At 46.9% G+C, this 21,021-nt stretch overlaps 1 protein-coding gene across 3 annotated transcripts in view; it reads left to right on the forward strand.

The window, feature by feature from the left end:
- Positions 1-1,634: 1,634 nt before the first annotated feature.
- The window catches only part of Bach1 (BTB domain and CNC homolog 1), a 37,305-nt gene continuing 17,918 nt past the window's right edge, over positions 1,635-21,021 (forward strand). Inside the window, exons 1-2 of one of the 3 annotated variants that reach the window (XM_050138574.1) lie at positions 16,053-18,393; positions 19,469-19,604. The gene's annotated coding sequence lies outside the window, so the exon portion shown is untranslated. Of the gene's footprint in view, positions 1,767-16,052; positions 18,394-18,911; positions 19,605-21,021 lie in introns of those variants that run through there. The other 2 variants (XM_050138575.1, XM_050138576.1) reach the window with 2 other exon arrangements.

Below are 21,021 nucleotides of genomic sequence, written 5' to 3' on the forward strand. Positions count from 1 at the left end.
AAGTGTCTTCCCTCGAAATAAATACCTGCATCATGAACTCAGGCATCTGAAAATGCCGCCCACCTCCATCTCTGAACCCTCCATCGCCTGATGGACCACACTCATCTCAACTAAGCCCAGTTTTTTGCTCTGCTGTTCCTTCCTCATGAAGCCATCACTTCAACACTTACATTGCTATCTCATGCCACTTACGCCACTTTCTTACGGATTTTGGAGGTAACTGAGTGTCCACAAGAGCTTATGGACTGAACAGATGAAATCAGGTAGATGATATGACTCTTTGCTAGCCACCCCTCTCTTGAAATCCCTGGGTTGTCCGTTTGTGTTTAAGGGGTAAATACATTTGGGGGTTGCTGGTGCTTAGAAACCCATTTCCCCCCACCTTTTCACGCTAACTCAAAAGCCACCAATATTATCCCTTTCCACAAACCCTCCCAGGGCTACAGGTCTCGGGGCTATAGGCCTTAGGGGTGGTTATTCCTTCCTTATGTCTAATCAGGTTGTCCAGGAAAGCCCACTCTTTCTGCAGACTGATAACGCTTTGCCACGAGTGCATGCAGCCTTGCGGAAAGACGCTGCTTTGAACAACAGTGAACACAATAAAAAATAAAAGCGAACAACTGGGTAGATACCTGAATAAGCCGCTGAGGATGAGAGCATGAGTTGCGCTTGGTGGGGATGGCTGCTGGCACTGCCAGCCGTTGAAACTGGGTCCGTGTTTCCCGGTAGCTACAGCATAGACAGACCAAAGTAGGCTGCCAGACCCTTTGCATGCTATTCCGGATGGGAAGCCCAGCACAATGTGAACGCAGCGAGCAGACAAGAAGCATGGGTTTATAATCCTAGTCCCTGGATGGCAGAGGCAGGGGTATAGCCCAGTTTGAAGCCAGCTTGGTCTACACAGTGAGTTCCAGGACAGCCAGGGTTGCACAGAGAAACTCAGTCTTGAAGAACATACAAAACAAAACAAAACAAAACAAAAGGAAAAAGAAAAAAAGTGTGCAGATTACACAGGCAAGTATGAAGGGCACAGGAATAATTCTCAGAGCACCCTGTGCCGGGTGCAAGCATTAAAGGGATTTGATCAGGGAATCATGCATATTAGTGGGTTATACATATAAGTGGGGTATAATGAGCAAAGTACCGCTCCAGGTCACATGCCTTGTGGTTTTCAAGGAAGGGACTCATTTGACACAAACAACTTGAAGGGAAGTAAGTGACCATGGCTGGGGGGGGAGGGGGTTGGCGAGGGGCGGGACAGCCTCTTTCTCTCAAACCTGTTCCTAAAAGTCCTGCTCAGCTCCAGATCGAAGTTCTTGACACACCCCTTTGGCAAATTCAAACACCAGGCTCTCGCGCCCCCTCTGGAAAGCAGCCCAGGAGCTTGGCTGAACTGAGCTTCCATTATTTGGGGCGGGGGAGGGAGTGGGGGGCGTGGGACAGAAGATTCTTATCTGACCTGCTGGGGGCGAGGGTTGGGGTACCCGCGCTCCAGGCAGGACGGGGATGGATCCTACCAGTAGAGGGCGTGGCCTGGAACGGGGCGTGGCTCCAACGCGGGCGTGGCCTGGAGCCTGGCCGGGCTCCAGCCACGGGGCGGGGCCTGGGGCGGGGCGGGGCTTTAGCGCCGAGTGGCGCTGGCGGCCGTGGCAGAGTGGAGCGGAGCGCAGGGGAGGGGACGAGCGGGCGGCCGGCAGCGCCGAGGGAGTGAGTCACCTGACCGCCGCTTGCAGCCTGCAGTCGGGCCGCGCCGCGCCTCGGCTCCGGTGAGTGGCTCGGGCGGTGCGGGGCTGTCGTCCTTCCGTCCTTCCCGGGGGTCATCCGGGCTCGCGGCGGGCGGCCGCGCGGGCCTGGAAGGGGCGGCGGGCTGCGCGCTGTTTACGCGCTGCTCGGACTCTCGGGCCAGCCGAGCCGGCGCCGCCCTGCACCGAGCTCCGCGGGCCGCGTCCCGATCTGCCTGCGTGCCGGGGCAAGGCCGAGCCAGCCCGGACGCCAGGACCTCCTCGGGGTCCGGGCTTCCCTTTGTTGCAGCTTTACGCACGTTTGTAATTTAGACTCACACTGCCTGGGCAGAGTGGGTCTCGATGATAACGACACCCGCTTTGTGTTCGTGTCCGGTAGCGCCCGGGCCAACGCGTTTTCGTTCTTCTCAGGCACTTTGGTGTCATTTAGTGGAATTGCGCCGATGGCTTTTATGTAGTGAGCTCTCTACGTTCAGCATGGGGTTGAGTCAGGGCAGACGCTGTAGTATTCTGAAAGAACGTGTGTGGGAAAAATCCAGCTCCAGCGACAGGCTTGGAAGAACAAAGGCTGTTTTTGCAGGATGCTGCTCTTTTTTTGGAGACTTGTATAGAGTTGTGACTGCCCGCTATGGAGGCTGCCCCTGCTGGGTCTTTGTTTAGGTATTTCAGCGCTCCTTTCAGCCCACTGGGTTTGCGTGGAAGGCAGTTCGGAAAGATTTAAGGATGGACACTCTAGATTTGTTAGTGGCTGAGCCTCTGAGTGCTACACACGTTCAGAGAAATGGGAAGAGGTATGGGTTGGCCTATTCTTCCTGCTCTTGTGGTAGTGGTGCAGGCTCTGGGCTGGGCTTGAAGGCGCTTGCCACTTCTGGCTTTAGACATCGTAAGGTAGTGTAGGGGGAAAAAAGACTCCTAGTGAGTCATCTTGGAGTTCGTTGGCTTTGGAGGAGCAATCGCCTCTTGTATTGTTGTTTAACCGACGGATCTGTCAAGTGGCTTCCCTTTGTTCGCTCCGTTGGTTGGATAACAAGGTAGGGTGACTCTTTAAAAGAGTTTGTGTTGCTGAGTCATTCCCCCCAGTCTGAGAGGTAATTAGGAACAGCTGGTGCAGATACGCGCATCACATGCCTCCACTATAAAAGGCCGAGCAGCACACACGGAGAGGTTGCTTGCTTCACGAGGCCGGAGGGGGCCCAGCTGCGGGCTGTGTGTTTTGATACAGGTAATCAGTGAGTGACGTGGAGAGCGCGCTTAGGACGTGGGCCAAGTATAACACCGAGGTGGTGTTTAAGCAGCAGCCTCGTGGCCTACTGCCGGATAATAATTTGTGCTGGAGAAATTTCAGATAGAAGTGAGGCATTCAGCAGTGTTGGGACGAAGCGTTTCCTTCTCTTGGTGCCCTAAATGAATCGTTTCGCTTTTAGTGTTGATGCTGAGTGATGAATACATGCTTAAGTTATTCTTTATAAAAGTTTGTTTTTGATGAGGTCACAAAGGGGATTTCCTTTCAGGGCTTTTAGGTTTTCCTGCACAGCTAGTTTCTAGGGTCAGAGAGTTGGTAAAGGAGAGAGCCAGCAGGTTTTCTTGGGTCAAGCCTAGAAAGAGGGGTCTATGGGAAGACAGCATGTGTCCGACTTACTCTTGTGATTTTATGGATTGTGTGTGATTGCTTTTGCTTGAAAAATGAGTACGTACACATACCAGTCACTCAGTGCAAAGTTTAGAGATGGAAACGCGTGTGAGGCGGGGGAGAGCTGGCTTCTCCACTTTGACCGAAAGAATGAAGTTTTCTTTTTTTTTCCTGTAAATTTTCTTTACATTTATTGATTGATTTTTTTTTTTTCTGCAGTTATTTGTGTAGTGGTCAGAGGACGGCTTGCAGTGTGGTTCTCTCCTTCCGTCATGTGCTTTCTGGGGCTTGAACTCAGGTCATCTAGCTTGGTGGCAAGTGCCTTTATCCATCAACCATTGCATGGGTTCCAAGAGTGATGATGAATTCTTTATTACTGATGGTCAGTTCCTTTAAAACATTTGTTGCAGGAAAGCAGTTACTTTGTTGCTTTAGGAATTTAGGGATTATCAATCATTTATCTTTTAGGAATTAGGAGCTTTCAGGTACTGTACAAAATTATTTTTCTGAGATGAAAATACCCAAATTTTGCTTTAAAAAATAAAAGACAAAAAGTTAAAGAAGCAGAGTGACATTATTGCTTGTGTATTAAGTAATGCGCTTCATCCTGTTTTCTTCTGAGGAATACAAAATTCACTTACCATTGTTACTCCGAAACTGCAACAGGGTTGTTTTTAATTTCCAGTCTTTTCCCGAGAGATTTAAAAATATTCTTAGTATTTAATTTTCACTTCATATGTAGTTTTTACATTGGAAAGACTAGAAGATGGGCCAGGTGGTGGTGGTGCACGCCTTTAATCCCAGCTCCCAGGAGGCAGAGGCAGGTGGATCTCTGAGTTTGAGGCCAGCTTGGGCTACAGAGCTAGTTCCAGAACAGGCTCCAAAGCTGCACAGTGAAACCCTGTCTTGAAAAACCAAGGAGGAGGAAGAATAGAGGATGGTAATTTCTTGCTACATTGTTGAAGTTAGTGATAGCAATAAGAAATGGTACAGTTAGCCTAAATACTGTGTTATTGAGCTTGGAGGTGAGACTAGTGGGCGGGTGGATGCGTGTGATCTGCAGAGCAGGAGGACAGCAGGAATAGTGCTTGATAATTTACAAACTGAGTAATATTTAGAATAAAGTCTTTAAAATTATAGTGTTCTCTTACCCTTTGAGAGCCCATAGGTTTTACCCCTTTTTATAGTCTTGTGGGAATTATTAAAACTGTGCATTTAGATAATCCCTTGGGAGGTGGCGTTCTATTTCTTAAAATGTCAGCCTCTTAGGAGTGGTTACTAATTTTTGTTTTACTTTTTTTTTTGTTTTCATTTATTCTTTTCTCTCTGTTGATGTGTGTGGGCACTCGGGTACCATGTAGGTCTGAGGACAGCCTATAGGAATAGGTTCTCTCCCTCCACTATGTGGCTCTGGTCCTGAGGCCTGGCAGCAGGTGCCCTTACCCACTGAACTGACTCATTGGCCCACGAGGTGTGGCTACTTATTTACCATCGAGTTCCACCTCAAGGCCTGTGCGTTTGTACCTCTGTCCTGTGCCAATAACTCTCACAACAATGGTTACAAAACTTGTTGAAACCACCCAGATGGCAGAGAAATCTTCACAGCATGAAATTTTAAACAACCAACCCCTTCAGTTTTTTAGCTTTCTGTTAATGGGACACTTGCTTGATCATTGACCCCTGTATCTCTTGAAGAGTCAGCAAAATGAAGGGATTGTTTTAGGTGGTGGGATGGATGATCTATGACATGCTTTTGATTTTAGAAAGATATGCCAAGTGAGAGACTCAGCTTGTCCAAAGTTTGGGTAATCTGACTGCTGTTTGCTAAATCCAGGCCCTTTGCAGAAGGTAAACATTTCAAAACAGCAGACAGATTACTACTTCACATCACCTTGCATCCCCCCCCCCCCCCGGCTTCTGCCTTAGTATGGCATTGATAGATCTGAAGCTGGGGTACCTGTGCAGTTGACAGAGAAGCCATACACTCTGGGTGGGAGATGTAGACCTGTACTGCTAAAGATCAGGTCTGGCTAAGTTGTCATCTTTTAGGCTTGAGGCTAGCTAGCTTTTTAACTTACTTGTGTTTCTGAAAAGTGGTGGTGATGGTAGTGATGAAGATGGTAGTGATGAAGATGGTAGTGATGAAGATGGTATTGATGATGATGATCGTGATAGTCCATCATTGATTGCTTTGAGGATCTCGTGTGTCACTGTCAACCAAGTCGTCAGGACATACCATAAATTGGTAGGTCCTATTATCTGGTGTCCAGAATGAGGCAGGTTGTACTCTGACTTACATGGCCTCGTTTGGTGGCTTCTGGGAGCTGAAGTTGCAGCCACCACCATGGTGAGCTGGCTGCATGCCATCCGGTAGGTATCACTATTAGATATACAGCTCAAGAGAACACTAGCCGTAAGTCGGTAGCAGCTTTCAGGTTGGTGCTTCTGGGCTCTCAGCCTTGGCAGAGCTCTGGAGCACGCTAAGCTGTCATGCCAGTTAAATGTCACTGGTTTGTGAAGAAATGAAAAGGACTTAGAATTCTCTGTCTGGCTCCTCCTTGGCATCCTAGCTGAGGATGCTCTGACCCATCAGATGTAGCAGCCTGGCCATTCCCTCTCTGCTTATTAGTGCTGGACTGGAACTGGCCTCTCAGTTCTGTTTCCTGGCCTCTGTCCAGTCTATGGGGAGCACGTATAACATGTACGTTTGCCTTCCGGTCGCAGCTTGTAAGCCCTGTATTTTCTTTAGACAACAAGCCTGGAGAGAAGTTATCCGTGGTAAGGGACCCAGAGACAGTGGGTTGGGCGTGTTTTTAGCTGTAGTTGTACCTGTGATAGTTAGGAAGCTGCGTCCAACACTTGGATTTGCTTTCCACCCAGTGTGAGTTTCCTGCTGGTGAACAGCTGCCTTTCAGTGTGCCTTGGCTGTGTTGGCTCACCAGGAGGTCTGCTGACTTGCCTCGGAGTTATCCAATATGGGCTAGTTCTGGTTCTGTGGGCTTTGAAACTTGGCAATGTTTCAGCAGCTTGACGGAGAGGGTGTTGTGTGTCTTTGTTGGCTGTGTATTAAGTTGAGACACTTAGATTTGGAGTTTCTGCTGTCAGGCATTGTGATTACTGAGGAGGTAGCTGCAATTGACTCCTTGTTCTAATCTGCTTCTTGAGATACAAAGGAAGCTAACCTTGGGATTAATTTTATTACCTGTAGTTGCCTTAGAGTGAGCAAATATAATTTGGGTTGTGGAGTTGTTAGCCATCTTGTATCCCTCACACTTCCTTTCAACTCATCCCTCTTCAGATCTTTCTTAGTTCCACTGAGAACCTCAGAGTTTTGGGTGCATTTGTCCAGTATTAAACCAGCCCCAAGGCAAACCTGGGGAGCAAAGCAACAGGGACTGCCCAGCAGTCCACTGCTGTTAGGACACCGTAGACTGCCCCGAAGCGGGCCAGCCGCAGGCTCTCTTCTCAGTGTAGGGAGAGCTTGAAAATGTTCATAATGCGCTGAAGTTGTGTACAAATTATATTCTGTTAAAAGGACGTTTAAATGCATTTTCTTAAAAGCCCTAGGATATTCTTTGTTTAAAAGAATAGTTTTGTAAAAGAAATTATTCCTGTTTTCTGTCTGCCATGGTCAGTGTTTAATTGCTGTGCCGAGACACCATGACCGCAGCAGCTCCTATAAAAGATAGCATTGATTTGGGGCTGGCTTACAGTTTCAGAGGTCTAGTGTGTTTTCATCAGGGCAGAGAGCATGGCGGCACATAGGCAGACATGGTGCTTGAGAAGTAGTTGCTGACAGTTGTACATCTGAATCTGCAGACAGCAGGAAGAGAGAAATGTTGGGATTGGCTTGGGCTTTTGAAACCCTAAAGCCCACCCACATGGCTACACCTCCTCCCACATGGCCACACCTCTTCCCACAAGACCACACCTACTCCAACAAGGCCACACCTCCTAATCCCTCTCAAGTAATGCCACTCCCTAATGAACAAGCCTCCAAATCTGTGAGCATATAGGGGTCAATTCTTATTCAAACCATCAAACTATCTGATAAAGTTATTTTACTGAAAAACAAAAACAAAAGAAAGCAGCCACCCTTCCCAAAAAAGCCCTACTACTTTTGGCAATTTGTTAGGTGGGGTCAGTGACATTGGGCAGGTGCTCCCTGTGTTCTCATACTTCTGTGAGCTTGAATTCTGCTCAGAAGTTCTTTAGAGCAGAGTCTGTTTTGATGGTTGTCCTTTTGTAGGTTGGATCTTAGCGGCGGGCCATTCCCTAGGCTGGAGATTAGAGAGTGAGGTCTCTGCCCCCCTTCACTCCTCTCCATCAATCTGGTTAATTGTCTGCTACCTCCCGGGTGCCCTAAGAAGGCGCTCTTGTCTGAGGAGGCAAAGTCTTCAGTGTCCACCTGAAGAAGCAGGGAGACCCACCTACCCACCCACCCACCAACCCACCGACTTCCCCTCTTGCTGGTGTCCTCCTGGTGCAATGTCTTCTCCCTCTGCTGAGGATGCCAGCATCTTTTACCAGTCAGCTCAACCTGCTCAGAGAGTTGAATATAAAATACTTAGCTATAAACATTTGTTAACATTTTTAATACATTTATTAGGTTGGAATTCCAAAGTGGTTTTCGGTGAGAACAGTAATTATATTAGTGTATATTTTGAGTTTCGCTCCTGGTTTTGAAATGAGAAGCTGTTATTGTGCATTGGCTCAGGTGTCACTTCCAAGGTACTGATGTTTACGTCCTGTAGTTTCCTGAGGTGTCTTTTTCGGCACAGCACACCGTTTCCCACTGTGTACAAGCCGTCCTTTAAATGAGAAGATTCAGCAAACTAGTTTATGTCTCTCTTAAGAATAGTTTCTTCATTCTAGTAAAAGTCTTTGTTACTAGGCAGGACAGCCCTCCAGGAGAGGGTCATAGGTGTGTCTGGTTAGCAAGACTTTTAATGGTGGAAAGCCTGCCACCCTGCCAAGGAGTCATCCTTGCTGACATGCCTTCAGTTGTAGCTGCCATGGAGAGAAACCAAAGGAAATTCCAGTTGATGCTGAGTCTGTGGCCATTGCCGAGTATCGATACTCAATTTTAGTGTTTGTGGTAAAGGACTCCCCAAGTGCTGATCAAGCTCCAGGTCTTTGAGTTTCTGTGAGGCGTGTTTTGTGTCTGAGGACTTTCATCCCTGCTCTAGTTGGGTTCAGGCTTCTGGCATCTAGGGCACCCATCCCGACAATGGGCTGACATGAGGAGCTGTTTTTGGCTGAAGAGCTCACATAGGAGCTCGTCTCTCCCCAAAGTCCTCTGCTGTTCAGTGCAGCTGCTCTCCCTGGTGATGGTCAGGGTGGGGGTGATGCATGTTTGGGTTTAATGATGCTTTGTTCTTTGTCTCCTCATGCATGCTGCGACTCTCACACACTCACAGGCGCATCTGATAAGTCTGGGTAGATAGTAGGGTGGCTTGCTAAATTTACCTCAACGTTTGTGACATCGGAGCTTGCCAGATACTGGGTTTGCATGCAATGTAAACTTACGGCTTTCTATACCTGGAGCCTCTCAAGGTTTGGCAGAACTTTATAGAAGGATGGCCAGTTGCTGTGAGATATGCCAGGCGATCATAGATTAGAGAAGCCTCCTTTTGGGGAAGTCAGAAGAGCCTTGGGAGTGCTAAGATGACGATTTGGTTGGGTGGAGGATACTGCTTGCGTTGGCAAGTTGAGGTTTAGCTTGGGGATCAAGGTTGGAGATACCAACAGCGTCTGTTCCCTTTGGGTGGCAAGATAGCCGCCACAAGCATATTTATCTCAGTGACTAAGTTTTCTGCAAGGATGCAAGGAGACAGATACCCCGCACCCCCCCCCCCACCACCATGGGATGCTTTTTATCAGTGTGAGAAACTTTCCCTTCTCCCCTCTATGTCAGTAGCCCTCTAAGCCACTGCTGACATAAAGATGTCAGTGTCAAGGGAAATGAACGGAACCTCTGATTGGCTTTAATGGGGAATGCCTCTGTGTATGTGGCAGCTAGATGTCTTTCTCGGTTACTCCCACCCCTTTGGCTGTTGTTTTCTCTTGTGTTAAAAGGTCTCTCACTGAATCTTAACCTTGTTGATTGGGCTGGCTGGTTGGTCAGTCCAGTCCAGTGATGTCTTTGCCTCCAGTGCTCCTCTCACTGTGCCAGTGCTGAGCACTTGAGTGGGAGCTGCCACTATGTTGCCAGTGCTGAGCACCTGAGTGGGAGCTGCCACTATGTTGCCAGTGCTGAGCACCTGAGTGGGAGCTGCCACTATGTTGCCCAGGGATCCAAACTCTGATCCTCGTTCTTGCAGAGCGAGCACTTAGCATGGGCTCCGCCCTAGCCCCCCCCCCCCCACTAAAATGAAACTATGTATTTTGGTAGTCACTGTGAGGCCATAGCCCTGGATTTCTGTGTCTTAAAGTCAGTGGTGGATTTTCCAGTGTTGATTGCATCTTTGCTGGTGAGCACAGAAAATCCCATTGTGAAGACGGAAATGTTACTTGTCCTTTAATCTAATCGACATTTAAATAAATGTGAGCAGCATTTTAAACTAAGGCCTACTTTTGTGCTTGTAGTAATTGCCTCATATTTATAGAGTAATATGTATTTCTAGCAGAGAATTTGAATGCCAAAACTGAAGGAAGTAAAAGAAAAACACTCACCTAATGAGTGTGGTGACGGATGGCACCCGTATTACTGCACAAGCTAAATTTGCCATGCCTGTTTGGCATGCATATAATAATTTGAGTATACATCTGGGCACATGTATCTGAAGTTGAAGACTGAAGTCTGGTGTGATCTTGAGTTTATGTTCCTGCTGTGGCCTTAGATAAGCCCTTGAATGTGGTGGGGAGACCGGCTGAGGTGTGAGGACTCAGCCTGGCCCTCTAGAGCTGGGGGCTTTGGGGAGAGGTGGACTGTCTTAATTTTTTTCCTGTCGCCGTGATAAAACACTCTGACAATCAGCTAGCGGGAGAAAGGGTTTGTCCTGGACTGCAGCTCAGGTCCACCGGTCCATAGCGCAGATTCTAACTGGTCTTGATAAGAAAAGCTCGGAGTCAGCTATTGTGGGTGAAAGCTCAAGGGTCAGAGAAGCAGGGCGGCCAGTTTCTAGAGTTCTTTCCTCGGCCAGTGCTCAGACCAAAGGGGCGATTCTGTCCCTATGAGTCCTCAGACTGCATCCCAGACTGCATCTATTTCTATAAATCCTCAGACTGCATCTCAGACTGCATCCCAGACTGCATCCATATCTATAAATCCTCAGACTGCATCCTCAGACTATATCTGAGTGCCTGACCCCTCCCCTCTTATAGTCCTCTTTTCACCCACCCACTCCTATCTCCACCTACCTAGTGCTGGGATTAAAGGCGTGTGATCCCAAATTCTGGGATCACCTTTGTGTGAGCTCCGTTTGTCTTTTAAACAGATTCAATTTTGTGTAGCCCAGGGTATCTTTGAACTCACAGAGATCTGTCTGCTTCTGTCTCCCCAGTGCTGGGATTAAAGATGTGTGTCACCACTGCCTAACCTCTATGGCTAACTAATGGCTTAGTACTGCACTCTGATCTTCAGGCAAGCTTTATTTGTTATAGCATAAATAAAATATCCCCACATTCTGCCTGGGACGTTGAGGTTAAGAGCTAGTTACATCACATCCACAATTAGGAAACAGAGATGAATGTGCCCAGAGTGCTAGCTCAGTTTTCCCACACTGGATCCTCTGCCCAGGGAGCCCAGGGAATGGTCCTGTTCTCAGTAATGATAGGTCTTCCCACATCATTCGGGACACACCCTCAGAGGCATGCCCAGAATCTGACCCTGCCCCCACCAGATGATTCTAGAGTCTGTCAAGTTGATAATTAATACTAGTCATCAACAGAGATCCCCAAAGAAAGCTGGCAGCAGTGTGCCAGAGAGGCTGGTTGGAAGTCCATGAACTGTGGGGTCCTGGAAGCCTAAGGACTGTAGGGAGAAGCTGGAAAAGGTGGAGTATTGCTGAAGTAGCTGTGCCCAAAAACTGATAATTGGTCCTTGGCAGACTGGCATGAGATTGCACAGAGAGGGAAGTAGAGACAGTGTGAGTGTGGATCGCTCTTCCTGGGAGAGAAAAGCAGAGAACCCCAAGTGTGTATTAGCCACGGTTCCCCGGAGGAACAACCACGAGAACTGCTGTATATTAAAAGTGGGTTAGTTAGATTGGTTTACATGATATCGCCTGGGTGGCCCCACAGTGACCTTTGCACTCCGAGTGAGAACCAGAGCTGCTCAGTGCACCAGGCCAGACGCCTCAGCAGTCCTCATCTTTTGCCGAAGGCCTGGGGGATTCCTCGAGAGCCACTGGTTTTCGTTCCGTGTGGGAAGGCTGAAAATCTGAGTTCTGATACCTTCATGGGGTGGCTGCAGCAGAGAGACGGTGACAGTGGCAGCAGCAACTAGTAAGACACGAAAGCAGGCAAAGAGCGGAAAGCCATTCCCATTGGGCTTCCTTAGATTCAGCTGCTGCTGCATGGTGCTGTCCCTGCTGAGATGGAGCATAGAAGGAGGGCTCGTTTGTTCGTCCTGGCCACCCTACTAGCTTAGCCCCGAAATAACCACACAAAAATTGTATTCATTAACACACTGCTTGGCCCATTAGCTCAAACCTCTAATTGGCTAACTCTTGTATTAATTTAACCCATTTCTATTAATCTGTATATTGTCACATGGCTGTGGCTTACCAGATAAAATTCCCAGATCTGTCTCCAGGGCCTCCATGGCTTCTTCCTCCCAGCATTCAGTCCAGTTTTCCCCGCCTAGCTCTGTTCTGCCCTATTAACAGGCCAAGGCAGTTTCTTTATTAACCAATGAAAGCAACACAGAGTCAGAAGGACCTTCCACACCAATGGATAGTCCCATTGTAGGCTGTCTGATTGAGAAGAGCCCTCCCAGGAGTGAAGAGGCTTGCCTCGGGTGATTCCAGATCTTGCCAGATTGACCATGTTAGCTGTCACAAAGGCAATGGGGGGCGTCAAGAAATTTCAAGAGGATCTTCCCATTCATCCCCTTGCTGTATCTCCTCACTTTCCCTTACTCCTCTTTTGTTAAAATCTAAATTCATTGTTTAAGATTGATTTCTCTTTAAGACACCTTTCCTATTTGAAAAATCTTTAGACATTTTATCTGTTCTCACAGCCAATTTACCAGCAATTTCTGTTTAACTGAACCGGGCTGGGTATTGCTACTATTTCTATGAAAACCTTTCAAGTTTGTTTTTAGTGAAATCGATACAATGTTGTTTGAAGTATTAAAAAGTTAGAGGGAACAGTCTGGTTCTCTGTTGTAATTCTGCTAAGATGTAGTATCCACGTCTGGTGTTGAACTCTTTGGTGACCACTTCTGTGTCTGAAAGATGTTTATGTGCCAACCTGACACTTTGTTCATTTCCTGTGTCCCCTCCCCCTACTAATCTTGTTAGTTTTGTTTCTGCTATTGAAAGCCTGTCCCACTCAACTCTGAATGTTTTCTCTTTTTTATTGTTTTCTTGTTCTCATTAATTTAAGCTGAACATTGCTTTATAGTCACATAGAAATGCTACCACTCTTTCTGCGCTCTTGGATTCTGTCCCCTCTCCAGCAGTTTTTGTCAAGGCCGGTAATATTTTCATTCCGTCCTCTAGCATGATGCCATTCTATGAGAACCAGTTAACAGTGTTTATATGATTTTAACCTGTGTTGTTTGGGTGTGAACTAATGCCATTCTATGAGAACCAGTTAACAGTGCTTATATGATTTTAACTGCGCTGTATTGGGTGTGAACTAATGCCATACCATGAGAACCAGTTAACAGTGCTTATATGATTTTAACTGCGCTGTATTGGGTGTGAACTAAACTATGTGGTAATGCATTTCTTTCCTCATTGTCTTGGTGTCAACCTGAGCATTAAAGAACAACAACACACATTCATAGCCTAAAAATCAAATCATACGTCAGGTATTCTCCTAAACATATTATGTATACCATCTCTTTTTTTTCTGAGAAAAGTAACTTCTGATTCTAACAGTAAGAGACAGGAAGTAACGTGCTCAGCTGGCTGGGAAGACACCAAGTGCTACTTTGTCCCTTGAGTGGCCACTGCCCCACATCTGAGACTCTGATGGAGTCCTTGCTCCATTCTAGGAATTCTCTTGTCTTCGCTTTAGTGACATCTGGTTGTGGATCTTGGGATGTCTGAAGTTAGGCATGATACAGGCTTTGGGGAGGCAGAGTGACCCAGAATTTCACAATTTGGGAGATTTTCAGCCCCCCCCTTGAACTTTTTGTAGGAGGCTTAAGTTAACTGGGGTGGTCACTTTCTGTCCATTACTTGCTGTTCATCTAAAAAAGAAACCTATAGCTACCGCATTGGAGGTGGGCGGGGCACACTTCCTGATAGATGAGCGAGTCAGGACATCCTTGTCACCACTTGTGGTCACTGCCCTGAGGAAACAAAAGGAGGAGGCATAAGCCAGGGGAAGAAGTGAAATCGCTTGTGTTCAGATAGTGTGATTATGCACAGAAAAACCAGTAAAGAGTTACAAAGAAGCTGCCAGAATTAATGAATTAGCTCAGGTTGTTGAATTTTGGTTCATATCTCAGAAATACATTTGCAATTACATGGTAAACCTAGAAAATAAAGTATAAGAGCTCAAATCTATTTACAGTGCTACAGAAACCACAAAATGCATAGGAATAAATTTGCAGAAGATGCACAAACCTCCTTTGCTCCAGACATCATCATTATAACATTAAGAGACATTAAAGAAGTCTTTGGAACATGGAGAGGGAAGCCCTATTGATGAGCTGGAGAGCTCAATTTGTTAGCTGTTCTCTCTAAATAAATAGTTTTATTGCAACCCTAATCATAATTCTACTAGCTCATCTGACTCAAAGGTAATAAAAAAAAGTCTAGGAAGAATCAAACCTATTTCATGCAAGAAGATAAAAAATGGCCAACACAAGCACATGCAAGGGTACCTAGCCACCAGGAACACAAATAAAAACCGCAGTGAAATACTCTGAACACAACCATAGCCAAGATTCAGAAGATGGCACCGCCAAGGGTTAGTGCTGGTGTAGAGCCACTGGAACTGCCGCACACTGCTGGTAACAGCATTAGTCCATCAGGGAACTATTGTGTGATTGCTAAGGAGCATCCTCCTCCCTGCCACTCAGCTCTTGTCTTCCTAGGCCATGCCCTGGGAATGCGGAGCGAGTGTGTGTCTAGGCACACGCTGTTTTATTAAGTTTAGTATCATCCCCAGCTGAGACCAGTCACTTATCTGTCTCTGTCACCAGTTAAGTGGGTGAACAAATTGTAGCACATTTGCATAATGGAATATTTGCCAACAGCAGCAGCAGAAAGAAACATCAGATGTTCTTAGCATCAGTGTGTGTGGAAAAAGATCACAGGACAGAATCCATTTGCATGTCGAAAGGGAGCCCTGTGTTACCGTACAGTGATGGTGGCAGACCCCGGGCCAGCGGCTTTGCATAGCCACGCGCACGGAGGAGATGCCTGGGAGAGCCATGTGGATTCTGTGGGACCTCAGAAACCCAGACGCCTCGTTGCTGGTCTCGCGTATATACAGTTTTCAAAGCCTCGTGTATATACAGTTTTCCATGCCTCTTGAAACTTGGAGTGCCGAGGCTAGCCTGGGTTACGTAATGAGATGTGTCTTAGCAAAATAAAAGCTCATTGAAGTACATAGCTCAAACACAGGCAGCTCATCTTGCGTAACGTGAAGGCCACGGTTGATAACGGTGACTGATGGCTGATGAAAAGTCTGGATTCGGGAAGGATACTTTGTTGGTGTGGACCGGTTCTAGCGGCTTGTGCGTATTTTCATAAAAGATGCAACGGTCCTTGTAAAACTTTAAGTAGTTGGCCAGCGCACTGGGCAAACAAAAGACCCGGTTGTTTCCTAAGTTCTCTGAGGGAAGAACGCAGCAGGTAAAGCGATGGGGTGTCTTTGGTTTTCAGTTCTGCAGCTTGTACCTCTGTTTTTTTAATTTGTTGTTTTCTTTCATATTGTTTCTGAACTGTCTTCCAGGCTTTTCTGAACTTAAGACCCTGAACAGGCAAAGATGAATCTGCAGATTTGGGATATGAGAAACCTTCTGTTGCTGATGTCCCAGTGGGAGACTTAACTCTCTCTCTCTCTCCAGGCTCCCTAACCTTCCAGCTCCTCGCCTTTAAGCCCAACTCTGTCTTACAATTTCATATACAACATTTAATCCAGTAAATGTATGACAGGCCAGGCATGGTGGCACACATTTGATCCTAGCACTTGGGAGGCAGAGGCAAGGAGATCTCTTGAGTTCAAGGGCAGCCTGGCCTACAGAGTGAGTTCCAGGTCAGTCCGGGCTACATAGAGAGACCCTGTCTCAAACCCAACAACCCAAAGAAAACAAAAACCAAGAAAACAAAACAAGACTGGCCATTACTTAACTCTGTAACTGCTGAGATTGGGAAAAGAGAGAGACCCAGCCCAAATCAAGCTGTACCTCAGTGCAAGGTTCTTAGGGACGTTTTCTGCGTTTAGAAAGTCCATGTGCTGCAAAAGCAGAAGGGGGGGCAGGAAGACACCACAGGGGAGGGAAGGGGAACTAGGGGGAGGAGAGGTGTGGGGGAGGCCGGAGCGGAGAGGGCCAGGACCAACGTGCTGAAGCCTACTGCTTTCTATGCTGACTTAAAATTTGAATATTAAAAAGTTCCTGCGTCTTTAACTGTAGAGCATTTGAATCCCGCTCTCCGGGTCTTCCTGAGCACCGGCCTTTGAAACTTGCCCCTTTGAATGGTGCTGTTGGCACCTTTGCTTTACTCTTCTTCCTTTGAGCTTAAAAAAAAATAAGTTTACCGGTGTTCCCTGGCGAGTTCCACTTTAGGTTTCCTTGAGGCTAAGGGAGCTAACCCGGAGATGTGCTGTCAGGTGTGGGTGACTGATATTTAAGCCTCCGAGAGGGTAAAGGAACTAGTAGCTCTCTGTTACCGCTTTATTCCTCCTTCTGGCTTTTTCCTGGCCTGTGAGCCAAGTCTCAGGAAGACAGTGCTGGATTAAATTTCCACCAAACTTTTGATATTAAGGTTCTTTTTTTAAACTTAATAATAATAAAATCACGTTTTTGAGGATTCTTTTCTATGGGCAGCCTCACCTTAATTTTTTAACATTTTAAAGAAAAATAAAAGAAAGCCCTTAAGGCCAAACGACTAAATGTGTACAAACCATAGTGTGTCTGTCAGCTGTCTGCCACCTCCTTGAAAGATTGACATAAGGCCAGCTCCCAGATTTCAGGACACTCCCATTGTGGGTAGCTTGGTGTGGGATACAGGAACTAACTTGGGGAGTTAGAATCTTATCAAGGGTCAAGATAGATACCAGGTCCAGGAGTTTGCCATCAAACCCCCTGCCTTTCAGTTAGGTGGCCATGAAGTCACAGCAGGAGATGCTGATGGGGGAGACAGAAGTGTCAAGGAGAAGACACATCCAGGGGACTGGATCAGCTGCGGATCCAGAGTGTCATTTATGAAGAAAAGCCATGATGACTGTTTTTAAATATGATTTCTGATGTCCTTCGTCAGTACTTGTCTAGACATATGGATATTCATGCACACACACAGGATTAACAAAACTCTTTTGACATATTTTTCTCGTTAATACATATTTTTCTCATTAATACATATTTTTCTCATTAATACATTAATAGTACAATTAAATGAAAAATGGCCAGCTTTTATTTTGATACTTACCATCAATACTTTTGGGTATCTTAAATTGCTGCCTTATTTACCCTGGATCCTCGCGCTCATTTTGAGCACCTAAGTCACATTTTTGAGTGGGCCTTTCTTTCCTTTGTGTTCCTGTGGTACCCAGTGCACAGAGAGAACTTGTGTCACTGTTGAGTGAAGTCCGAAGGTTTGGATGGCAGTCTTGTTTCCTGTACCCCCTGCACTGAGACCTGACGCACATCATTGTCTTGAGACTGTGGCAAACTGTTCCTTGTACCTCTTGCAGCTTCCTGGCCCCATAAAGCCACACCCTAAACCTGTGCTCTGTGAGGCTTTACAGACCTGACCCTGCCATCTCAGGCCATCTCAGATTGAGCTTTCTGGTTTGTACATTATCTGAAGATTAAGATGTGATGAATCTTAGCCTTTTGTCTTAGTCTCGGTGTCGTTTGGAAAGTGAAAACACCAGCCAAACAGCAACTGTATTAAAGTGTAACTCATCCATCAAGGGTAGAGAACAGAACATCTCCAAACCGAATTCCAGGAAGCTCTGAAATGCTTGCTCATCCTTCGTCAGCTTGAGGGAATGAGTCAGCAGTTTAAGGCCGGCACCTCTGCTAGAACTGAGACACCCGTGCCTGCCCGGGAGTTAGAGATGTGAGCAGCTGGAGTGTGGTCGTTTGCTGTTAGGTTCGGGAAGTGTTGGCTGGTGCCTGGTGGATGTTAGTAGCAATGCACGGTCATCACGTAGATCACGTAGTTAAGGTGTTAGGTAAAAGGATTTCTGACTGCTTAGTTCGGGACACCCCTGGGTACTGCCCAGCTGTAAGGAGGACAGAGGTCAAGGTGGCTTTGTTGTTGCCAGTCACTGTAGTGAGGGTGTTTACAGTCCTGGCTGTTCTCTGACTCAGCCACTTGTCGTAGCTCCCAGAGGCCTGAGCTGGGATCCTTTGGGCCAGTTGTGGTTCTGGAAAAGTCATCTAAGTGCTTCATTCTGTGAGGGCTGATCAGTGCGCTTCCAGTCACGGGTGGAACGTTCGGAAGGTGTCCACGGTCTGGGTTTGGGTTGTCTTAAAAATGTCAAGTCATTCAGCAGCGAGTACCTGTAGCTGGACAAAGTGCCGTCTTCTGTACTTGGATTGTGGCAGAGTGCAGTCTAGACAGAATTGTGACATTTAGACTGAGGCCGAATAGGTGAAGAGTCGGTTGCCCGCAGTCGTCCAAGTGGCTGGCATGTGGAGAGTGGAGGCTCTGGGCTCTGCAGGTGAGTGGCAGGTGGGAAGGGCTGTGACAGGAGAGTGGCCTGGGCAAGTGGAAGTGATCTGAGAGAGCAGAGGGTTGGCGAGTGCCCCGAGAGCCCTCCAGCCACGCGACTTTTAAGAACATGCTAAGAAATTGGGTATGACTTTCAGAAACTTGAAGAGTTCTAAGGGTTTCAGCAAGGAAGATCAGGCAGAGACAAAATCACTTGAGTGGTGTGAGCTTTGTTAATGTCAGCCCTTCATAAAAAGCTTGCTGGGAGACAGGCCCTGTGCTCAGTCCCTTTCCCTTGTCATCCCACAGAAATATCACGACCTCTCAGGGAGGGGCTGAGCTCCAACTCCTTAATCAGCTTGTCTGAGCCGCCATGCGGCTGTGGAAGAGCTGGGGTTTGATCCCAGTTAATCTAAGATTCTCAGTCCCCAACTGTTAGTGCTGAGACACTCAGGAATCTTTAAACTGAGTCGATCACAACTGTTTTTTTTTATACCTTTTAGATTTTTAATTTTAATTTTGTGTGTGTGAGCATCTCTGTAAGTGTACACACACAAGTGTGTAGGTGATCTCAGAGGCCAGGGAAAGGCATTATACCCTGAAGCTGGAGTTACAGGCAATTGTGAGCTGCCCAGAGTGGGTGGTGGAATCTAAACTCCTGCCTTCTGCAAGAAATAGCAAGAGCACTTAACCTCTGAACCATTTCTCCAGGCCCTGGCATTATTTTTTTTTTAAATGAAGAGCACATCAGAGTACTTTGTATGGGTGTAAGAATTAAATGCTAATATATGAAGGTTTTCATATTTTAATTTTATGTAACTACATTGGCACACATGTAAACTTGGGAGGTGTGTAGAAGGATAAGCATTTGTAGAAACAGGACTTGAGTGCTCCTGTTAGAGCTGGAGAGAAGTGTAGAGCGCAATGGTAAGGCAGAGTCACCGGGACTCAGCATAGAATTGTATATGTGCGTCTGGCAGGGAGAAGTGTGAGGAGTGGGTCCCACAGTGAAATTCCTAATGTGAGCTGTACTTACTCCACCAATAGGGACCCTGGCCTTAGTGGGTCCTCATTTTTTATTCCAGCTCCTGATGCTTGCTGCTCTCAGCTGGGATTCCTAGCACTTGGGGCTGTGTGAATGCTCATGTCCTTCCTGAGGGACGTGAACCTATGATGTGTAATCTGTGACTGAAAGATGCCCGAGCAGGGGTGATAAACCAGGTATGATTCTCTCTGAGTCTGAAGTAAGCTGTGATCCACTGTACCTCAGAGAAGCAGTGGCCACGAGGCCAGAGGTGGGGGTGGTGTTTCATGGGAGTTACCTTGGGATCCAAAGAACCTTTAGGTTATGCTGTGCCGTTTGTCTTTCCAAGGGGAAGAGAAACGTGGCAAGCTGGAAAGCCCTTGTGAGGTGAGACAAGGGCACGCGTAGAACTTTGACGACATCGCACACTGATGACATCAGTCTCTAAGCTTTCACACTTTGACTTGGCTGTGTGGTGTTCACTAGAATGATCGTGATAAGTGTATGACTAACACACTTTGAAGGTTTTTAGCCTGGGTGCATCATGGGGCGGGTGGTAGCTATGATGATGCCTTGGCCGGCAGGCCAGTGTGGGCAGCTGCCTTGAAGGAACTCCCACCTATAGGAGACAACAGGATTGGGGAAAGCTAGTCTCAACTATCCCTAGCAGTTCTTAGTAATTCCTTGTTGCTAATGGAATCAAGAAGAACCATTTTAAGAAGAATCTGACCGCTCCTTTTTTTGTGTGTGTTGTGTGTGTGTGTGTGTGTGTGTGTGTGTTTGTAACTAGAACACCAGGGCTTTGAGGTGGAGTGAACTTGCGTGGTTCTGGTTTCTCCTTTCTTGTCTTGTATGGCAGTTCTCCTTCACTAACCCCCAGAGTGGGGATCAGATGGTGAATTAGATGGCAGAGGAAATGAATGATGCAGAGAGGCTTATGGGTGTCATCTGTGGGATGCACAGGCCATGGGGACCGCATGAAAATGCTATCCCTTAGACTCTTATTGCAGTTTCTTGTGTGTCTCAGGGTGTATATATCAGAATGGTCATGCCAGATATAATAAGCATACATGGATTTGGGTTACCTCCTTTCTTTGAGGGCTGGTATTGTGCACATGCTCAAAAACTGTTTGAATGCCACTTTATATTCAAATGGTGATACTTTGTCTTACTTTGTAACATTTGAGGAAACCAAGGCTTTCTGTACAGGCTAAACCATGCTTTTGGTGATACCACGGCTTTTCCTTACTTTTACCTCCCAGAGTGCAGCATGTGGAAAGTGAGTTCTAAGATGTGTCCTGACACACAGGACCGCTTTTCCTGTGCTGCGGAGTACACTTGACCTTGTGTTGATTGGAGCCTCTGGATGGGAATCTAAGCCTGTGCCTAATCGCTCCTCATTGTGGGTGAACAGGGTGTCCATCCCAACGTGTGACCTGGCCATACCCATGAACTGTCTCCAAGTAGAGGGTGGGTTTGGACTGAAGGTTCTGGCCAGCCCTTGGCTCTTAGCTAAGTATTTTTCAAACATCTAGGAAGTCCTGGGTTTAGGAAGCTCTTACTCCTTAAAATTAGAATTACTGTCATCAGCCCGCTTTGCTTGAAGTTTGTTGA

The sequence above is a fragment of the Alexandromys fortis genome, unplaced genomic scaffold, assembly GCF_014885135.2.
Source record: "Alexandromys fortis isolate MF-2015 unplaced genomic scaffold, M_Fortis_MF-2015_v1.1 scaffold_11, whole genome shotgun sequence".
Taxonomy (NCBI): Eukaryota; Metazoa; Chordata; class Mammalia; order Rodentia; family Cricetidae; genus Alexandromys; species Alexandromys fortis.